Source organism: Varroa destructor, unplaced genomic scaffold (genome assembly GCF_002443255.2).
Source record: "Varroa destructor unplaced genomic scaffold, Vdes_3.0 BEIS01000001.1, whole genome shotgun sequence".
In the NCBI taxonomy this organism is placed as follows: Eukaryota; Metazoa; Arthropoda; class Arachnida; order Mesostigmata; family Varroidae; genus Varroa; species Varroa destructor.
Window position 1 is genome coordinate 38,902,599 of NW_019211454.1, and position 8,080 is coordinate 38,910,678.

The following is an 8,080-nucleotide window of genomic DNA, read 5'->3' on the forward strand; positions in this document are numbered from 1 at the left end:
TTTTCCCGTATCGGTCTTCATCCATCTTCTCGAAGCTACGTCCGTGCGGCTTTCCGCGCCTGCATTTTTTGTCTTCATCAAGTCAGATCTCTGGGGATTACCCTTGTGGACTGCCGCATGTGGCAAGAATGTCTAACGGCCGAAGATTTTAAGGGTTGTCTTCATGTATTTGGATATACTTGTATTGTTTGAGTGTGCTCGGGGTGGTCGACAGAATCAGGACTTTTGTTTAGGTCAACAGATTGATAATGGGGGCGAAAAATGTTGGTAAAGGCCTTTCCGTTTCCGCTATGATCCAAGGGGTGCGACAACCGTGCACCGTGCCTAGCTTAGTTCTAAACTTGATGCGAACGAAGCTTACGCAGAGAGGTCTAAGCAAGTGAGCGACAAAGAAGCGGTAAACTGTTTTCGGGTTTTTCCACTTCAATTCAGCCCGATTTGAACCGTCTTTTTGGTACGGTGAAAAGATTAAGTAGGAAATAAGGCGTCTTTTGTTTCGCCTTTTTAACTGCGTTATAAAATAGATGCAAAATAAGGAGAGCGGGGGAAATGGGTCTGGAGCTAACAAAAACACGCGCGCAATCGAAGTATATACATGTAGAGCCCATCAGCAGGGCTACCCTAATGAAGAGGCTACACCTATAATAGTACTATGTATTAATTATGTAATGAATCAAGTATTATAGATGTGAAGGACGGAATGCTTTCGCGAGCTCAATGGTAATTCTGCTGCTTCGGGTGCCTGCCATTGGCCTGACAGCTAGCGTTTCTCTGCCCTAGCTTTCTGTGCTAGACCCTCCATGCCGTTATCGCTTTTCATTTTTACCCACAATGCAGGCTACATAACATTCATGTTTAGTCCATTATTGCGTCCATTTTTTCCTACGACACTGCTAGTGCATCTTCGCCAGGTCACACCTCCTTATGCTGTTCCATTTTTTAGTTAAAAAATATATTCCTTTATTTATTCACTTCTGTACCGTTTTTCTTCAGCTTTTTGTTATAATAATAACTTAACAAGCCATTTGATGGCAAAAGATTTCGGTCTCACGCTGTGATAGGCTATCCGTTGCTAGTTACCTGCAATTCTTATTGCGACTAGAAGCAAACTTCATAGCAAGAAAACGATAGAGCAAATTAAACCATTTCTAATAAAGCGCGAACTTATAACCATATATATAGTTCGACACGTTTAAATTTATGTCGTTTATTTGGGATGAAGGTGTGGTGTCTACAGTTCCGTTGGTCGATCAAAGGAGAACGCCTCGACCTAATCTCAGCAGATAAAAACGAAGAAATTAAAGAAAATACAAAACCAGTAAGTTTATTACTCTTTTACGCATAAAATTTAATACCTGCCTAAAAGAGGGCATTGAATACATTTATAAGAATAATAGCTGTATCGTACTATAACAATATGAGAGACGGCTTACAAGATCAGAACCCTGCGTGCAATTTGATAACAGAACTAAGGTTGGCAGAGCCGTATTCAACGATGCAATGTCGCCTCACTGGACCATCAAATAGAAATACTACTATCCGTAATATGTTTGAATTAATCCTTACTATCCCATAATCAGAGCACCTTTCAACGGATGAAATACAAAAGTAACTTAGCATATATTTACAAACGAGACTTCATATGTATTTGTTTTGCTTTGACCAAAAACAAGAGATTATCAATCAACGAGTCCTGTAAGTACCCCGCATAGATTAAGCCTAATTGCGTTGAGCACAATAAAGGATTTTTAGATCTTTTTTAGTAACGTGCTTTGTCACACCACATTTCGTATGGTAGATTCGTTTGAAGCAGGACTATTGCAGTAGCGAGATATTTTGAAAAAAAAAGAAAACAGTTTACGCTTTACTATGTATAATTGGGATAAATGTCTCAGACCAAGATGCAATAATACAACAACACAATAATTTACGAGGTACGGATATACATAGTTATCCAAATTCGCTTTTTTCTGTTTATCTATGACCCTTATCTCCACATCCTAAAGTCTGGTTTTGACGATGATTTCTTCTATTCATCTCTACCTTAAATTTTCTTTTGGATCTGTGACAGCCTCGTTTTTCACGCTCTCATTCCCTTCGGTATCATAATCGGTCCACAAAAACTGTATTTCCTGCTTGAAACGCGTCATTTGCTAAGCCCGTCAATAATATCTAAAGGCTGCGAGGTCGTATGACAAGCCAATGAAATTTATTTCCCTCGAAAAGGCTTTTCCTTATCTCCCGGATTCCCTTATTTTCCGGAACTCCAATCTTTGAGCTATACAAAACATACGGAACGGGTTATTGTTATCCACGAGAATAATCTAAGCAAGACAGATAAAAACAATGTGCAGAAAAACAGTTTAAAGTGATGTTGAATCTATTCGTTAATGGAGTGAGTGAGAAACTTGCGACCAAATAGCATACGTCGATATTTAACAACAATACAATGTTGTTATATAAAAATAAATAATTTATAATGTTAATTTAAATAATGTATCTAAACATAAGTTATAATGAAGGTTAGTCCTAGATTAGTCCATTAAATTATAGAAATAAAGATAAATTTTAGGCATTTTGCGATGAATTAGTGAAGTATTTTGTTGACAACCGCACCTACAGCATCTTCTGCTTACTAAGGTCATCATGCGAAGTAGCAGAGATATGAAGGAAGTCGGAGTAGAAATGAGTCTGGAATATTTCAAAACACGGTTTTGAATACAAAGAGCATAGAAAAATCTCAATTTGTCCTATTGAATGCTAGTAAATGTTATATTTACTATAGAAAAAGAAGAAAAGTTGAACATTCGGAAGGCAAACTAGTATTACATTAATTACAAGTGACCAAACGCATATTGTTATTTCTTGGACAGCTCTGATGATTCATAATACATTGCCCGCAACAATGACATTCTAACACGCAGACAAAACCTTTAGCATGCAAAGTCTGTGTCGGTGGATTGATATATGTTTAAAGCAGAGACATGGACATACTTAGGGGCTCTAGCTTCTACTACCCGCCCCGGGAAATAACGGGATACCAATCAATGAATGTTAGATTCGAGTGACTTTAATAACAGAAAACAAATATTTCAGGCCCAGCCGAGCGCGGCAGAACTGGCCCGAGTTTTCGTGACCCAAATATTAGAGCGATATTCAACACAACTGGGCAAGTGGCCGTCGTTTGATAACAGGTCGACCCTGTCGCCTATCTGGAACGTAGCCGTCACCGGGGCCCAACGCAGAATTGCGAGTATCAACTAGCAACTCTAGCAATAGGATAATCATCTTACTTTAAAGTGTAAAGACGAGTAAATTCGACAGAGGCCAGTCTTGCGGTTCGCAGGCCGTTTTGGTGTCGATTCTCGAAGTTGTAGTGCAGTGACTTCAAGACCCATAAAGACAGTTTGAGGTTAGCCTTTTATCTTGTAGATACTCAGGCGCATTATTGCCGATTGCCATTGCAAACAGTCGCTCAAACAGGTAGAAATAAAAGTGCTCCGCCCTGGTCAATTACAAGTCTTCCGTCTTTTAAAAAAAGATATCACCTTAGTTAGTAGACCAAGAGTCATACGTCGTTTAATGAAGAAGGACGTCTATGTTGTAAAGTGCAGACCTACAATATTGAAAACTGGAGGCACCTCTCAAAGGCGATGCAGATGACTCTGGATTTTTTTTTAAAACATAATGCCACCTATGTAAACCAGCCGTGTTTGATCGCTACAGGGCACACACACATTTCCAGGGCATCATCGTTCCTATGCTACCCCCAGATACCAGGCCCTGTAAGGCCGATTATACCAGTTGTCGGGGTTGGGTATCTTTCGGGATTGACAGTGAATTAATAGGTGTCGATGAACTGTATAATCGGGTTAGACTCGATTAAATTCCATGCCAATCGTAGGCCTTCAGGCGAAGCGCGCACACGGAACGATTGGAAGCTCGGACCAACTATGACTCCAGAGTCCCGACCAGTTGCCGTTAAAACTGAGGGCTCGTGCTTCTTAAGTTTGCGGTAAGCTCTTCGTAAAGCGAGGGACCAGATCAGCTCCCATCGCTAGCACTAAAAGTGCAATAGCGACTGCAATCCGGGTATCGAACTATCCTAACGGATTTAAATTGTGCCCTCTGACTGGCTATGCTGCCGAGTTCCGTCATATTACACACTGGATAACAAATTCATTGTTAAATCTTACGAATCAAAAATCAAGCAAATCCTATTCCCAAGTTCAAAGATCTATCCCAACCAGCTGTGACATACGTGTAATACGGTTCGTTACCGCATCGTAAGATCGCATTGGTTAGGAGAGCGGGTGACAATCGCTGTTGTTGGCAATCCACCTGCCGCTAATGGAGGTTGAGTGGCCTTACATGAGAACCGCGTAGAACAAAGGATGCGCCTAGCGTATAGTATTCCATTTATTCGGACACGCTACTACGACTGTTTCACAGATCCAAGCGCCTTTGAATTTCAACCGAACGGCTTTAGTGACAAAATCCAATACCTCATCCCCATATCGACAGCTTACATGGGTCGTTCAGTATGAAACGTGACAAGTATCAATCTCATATTTCGAGATGGTCTTATTTTATAACGGCGTGACGTTTCGTGATGCGTCTGGGCTTTTAAAAATTGTAGTCTGCTTAGTCGGATGTTGTCGCTCAGACTTTTAGCGTGAAGGTTATCATGAGCCATGGTTGAACATTAATCAAAATCAGAAAAATCGACCAGTTCACGAATTTGAGCTTCATTTTAGATTTATAGCGAAGGAGATCGTTCGCCGCATAAATTCTGTACTCTATGAAGGTTGTTCTACTAGAAACATCGTAAGCCGTTGCCTTAGCAGGTTCCAAGAAGGATTTTTCACACTTGAAAGTTAGCTTTGTCGAAAATCTCCCGCGAACGTAAGTAACGATAAATTAAAACCTAGACTAGAAGCCGACCTATCTGAACGTGCACTATGTTAACACTCTACTTTGGTGTTTTTCGGAAAATGCTTTTTATAAGTGACTGTTTATGTTACATTCTAGGCTGAATTATCTAATAATATAAGCGATTTGTGGGTACGCTAAATATTTATTAATGCTTACGACCTTTTTTTATTTAAATCATATGACAAATGATATAACAAAAGGAGAAAGGATAAACGAAAAACATAATGAAGTTTCGATAGTTCTCTACCCTAAACTGGAGGCAAAAAAATAACTTGTAATGGAAGCTGCAAAAACAGCTTGTAAGTAAAGCGACAACCGGGCAGCATCAACTGATGATAATTAACCACGGAACAATTCGTTTTTGATGAACTAGGTAGAGATGTTGCCGTGCAAAATAGGAGATTCTTTACTTAGGACACAGGGGTAAATCTATAATTTCAAGAGATACTGAATCAACGGTTAACTTACTTCTTAATAACTACGAACCGATACGTTTGTCCATGGCAGACTGGCATCTCATCGTAGTCTAAATCTACTGTGCCCCGTCCTATTCATCTGACTCAGACTTATTGCTAATATCGTATTGTTTCACAACCGGCAAATAGAAAGAACGCTAAGATTCTCTTCTCACGAATATCTGCTTTAGCTTTTTCAATGGAAAAGTAGCGAAACTTTCGGTATTATTTACAGAAAGCTTCCGTTAACCAGTGTACCCAAGTGTCATAATGGGCCAGCATCTGCTTCTCTGTGTGCTCGTATGTATGTAATTTGCTAACTGACTGGTTCTTGTTCTGAAGCTGTATTCGCTATATTTTTGGTAAGCTCTTTACAGATTCAGCCAAAGCTGTTGAGTGGATTCGCAAAAGAAGTCTATAGTGGTGACGCTCACTAGGGAGCCAGGAGGCTTAAGTTAGCTCAGTTCACCTGAAACCACCATCAGAGGCTCACGACGGATAGGCTTCTGACTAAAACCGCAAAGTAAAGTCTCAACTATTTGGAAGTTATTTGGCCTGTTTCAATTCGCAGAGGGTTTCGTCATCTTCAAGCATGGCTTAGCTAAGTGTATATGTCTGAAAGTATAAAATAAAGATATATCTGTTTCCGTATGAATTTTAATTGAGCAAATAAGTAAAGGCACAGCAGACTTTACAATTCTATTTTAGATCATCATACGACGACCTAATTGTCCGGATATGGTCAAAACCTTTTAGCAAAACCGACTGGGACGACTCTGCTCGACTATCGGACGAAACTTAAAAATAATAAATCGACATCAATCAGCCCTTGTAAGCTCATAAAACAAACAGCGAGGTAAATATAATGAAACCCTCCAGTCGAACTTTTAAATTCATTGTTATAATGTATTTTTCATCGCTATTCAAAAGAGTTCCTGCATTAATTAAATAGCCTTTGTCAAGACAGGCATCATGAAGAAGCTTCCGAAATGAATTGTCATATATTGCACAAGCTGCCCATTTTAGGGGCCTTTTTGGACAGTATCTGAACAAGCTTGCATGATCGTACAACACGAAAAATAGGTTCGACCAAGTTTTAAACCCACTCACGGCCGTAACGTCTTCTTGAACTCCAGCTGTCAACAGTGGAGCTGCTATGAACGTGTATTGCAAAGCATCGTGAAATGAATCGGTCAATTTGACTGAATCATCTTTCGATATATACAGAATACAACCTTGTTTTTAACAATGACAAAACGGTAATTATTCGTCACTATATGGAGTAATGAGGATAATAAACAGTAATAGAGAAACCGGTGCGGCCTTTCACTAACCGTACTATCGTCGCACCTAAAACGTACTGGTGACGTCTTTCATAACGACTTATTTCAACAAATGTTTGTTTTCTTAAAAGTAAAATGATTGCATAGTTCTACTCTTCTCCAATGCACAACATACCGGCTTAGGTGAATGACAACCCCTTCCTCGCCGGACGATGAACAGTTCTCTCGTAGATGTCATCAGTCGCCCCTTTACCTCGTACAATAGCTTCCGTCTAGTTGCGTCTCTATTTTTGTCTCACTAATACTATAGGTATTCGCGAGGAGTCAGTTAATAGTGTAGTATACGCGGAAAGTCAATACGCGTATAAGGGGAGGTTGGTGGATCTAAAGGCAGGTGTATATAGCTGAGCACCTGACGGAACTTCTTGTATTCTCAGTTCTACGTGCAGCGTGCATCAAACTACATAAGTGCAGCGACGCAAAGTCGACACGGGGGATCATTTGAAGATCGTGATTGATTCGTCAACTTGCGCGATTGCAAAGCGAAAGCACGCTAAATTGAATACTACCGCTGCTAGCACGTATGGTATTAGTATTTATTCATACACATATATACAGTGCAGTCATTTTGGACGACACAGACATTTTTTAAGCAGGGATTAACTGAGTGGCGGCGTATCGTCTGCGCCGCCACGCTTATAGATCAATTGGTTGGGAACAGACATTACTCAGAGATAACCGCAATCAGTGAGTGCTGCAGCGACTGCGAACGTGACGCCAGCCGCATTGGCCTATTTTTGAGCCTTGTACGTGGGCTGAACACTCCTCTTAGCGCATCCACGTAGACAATACAGGTTACTATATTAGCACGATCAATTTGGAAATTGCCTCGTAGGACAGTGTAGGAGAACAATGGCTAAAATAGACGGCGCAGATCTCGCTCAACTTTATTACGTATATGGTGAAACAGAAAAAACCCGATGGCTGAATTAAAGAAATAGACGATTTGATGCACGGGTACCTGCAGAGAATACGCAAGGCAATTAATTTTCTTTCATTTACACACGGCATCATGGTTAAGGCTACGTCTTTGTTCTAGAATGAAGTTGGTCTTAGTTAGACAATCTTTACAGGAGGCACGACTGCCAATAATGAGTGTCTCTTTTACTATTATAACGTATTCGATTTTTGTCGAACACGACTTTGAAGTGATTTAGTCAATAGGTTTGTATGTTTCACAAACGGTGCAGTCGCCAGATTGCAGGCGGAAAGCGTGTTATATATATATAAGATGGCCTTACACATAAATATACATAGGAAAAGCTTTGCACGCTGCAATAAACCGCATTGCACTCAAAGGACCCCAGACAGCTAAACGGGCTCGCCACTCAACCTGTCTACCTGCCT

At 40.3% G+C, this 8,080-nt stretch overlaps 1 long non-coding RNA gene across 1 annotated transcript; it reads left to right on the forward strand.

Moving 5' to 3' along the window:
• The first annotated feature begins 4,320 nt into the window (after positions 1 to 4,320).
• Positions 4,321 to 6,045, forward strand: LOC147758616 (uncharacterized). The gene is made up of 2 exons (XR_015328813.1): positions 4,321 to 4,905; positions 5,768 to 6,045. It is a non-coding gene; the product is annotated as an uncharacterized LOC147758616 (long non-coding RNA).
• Positions 6,046 to 8,080: the final 2,035 nt, after the last annotated feature.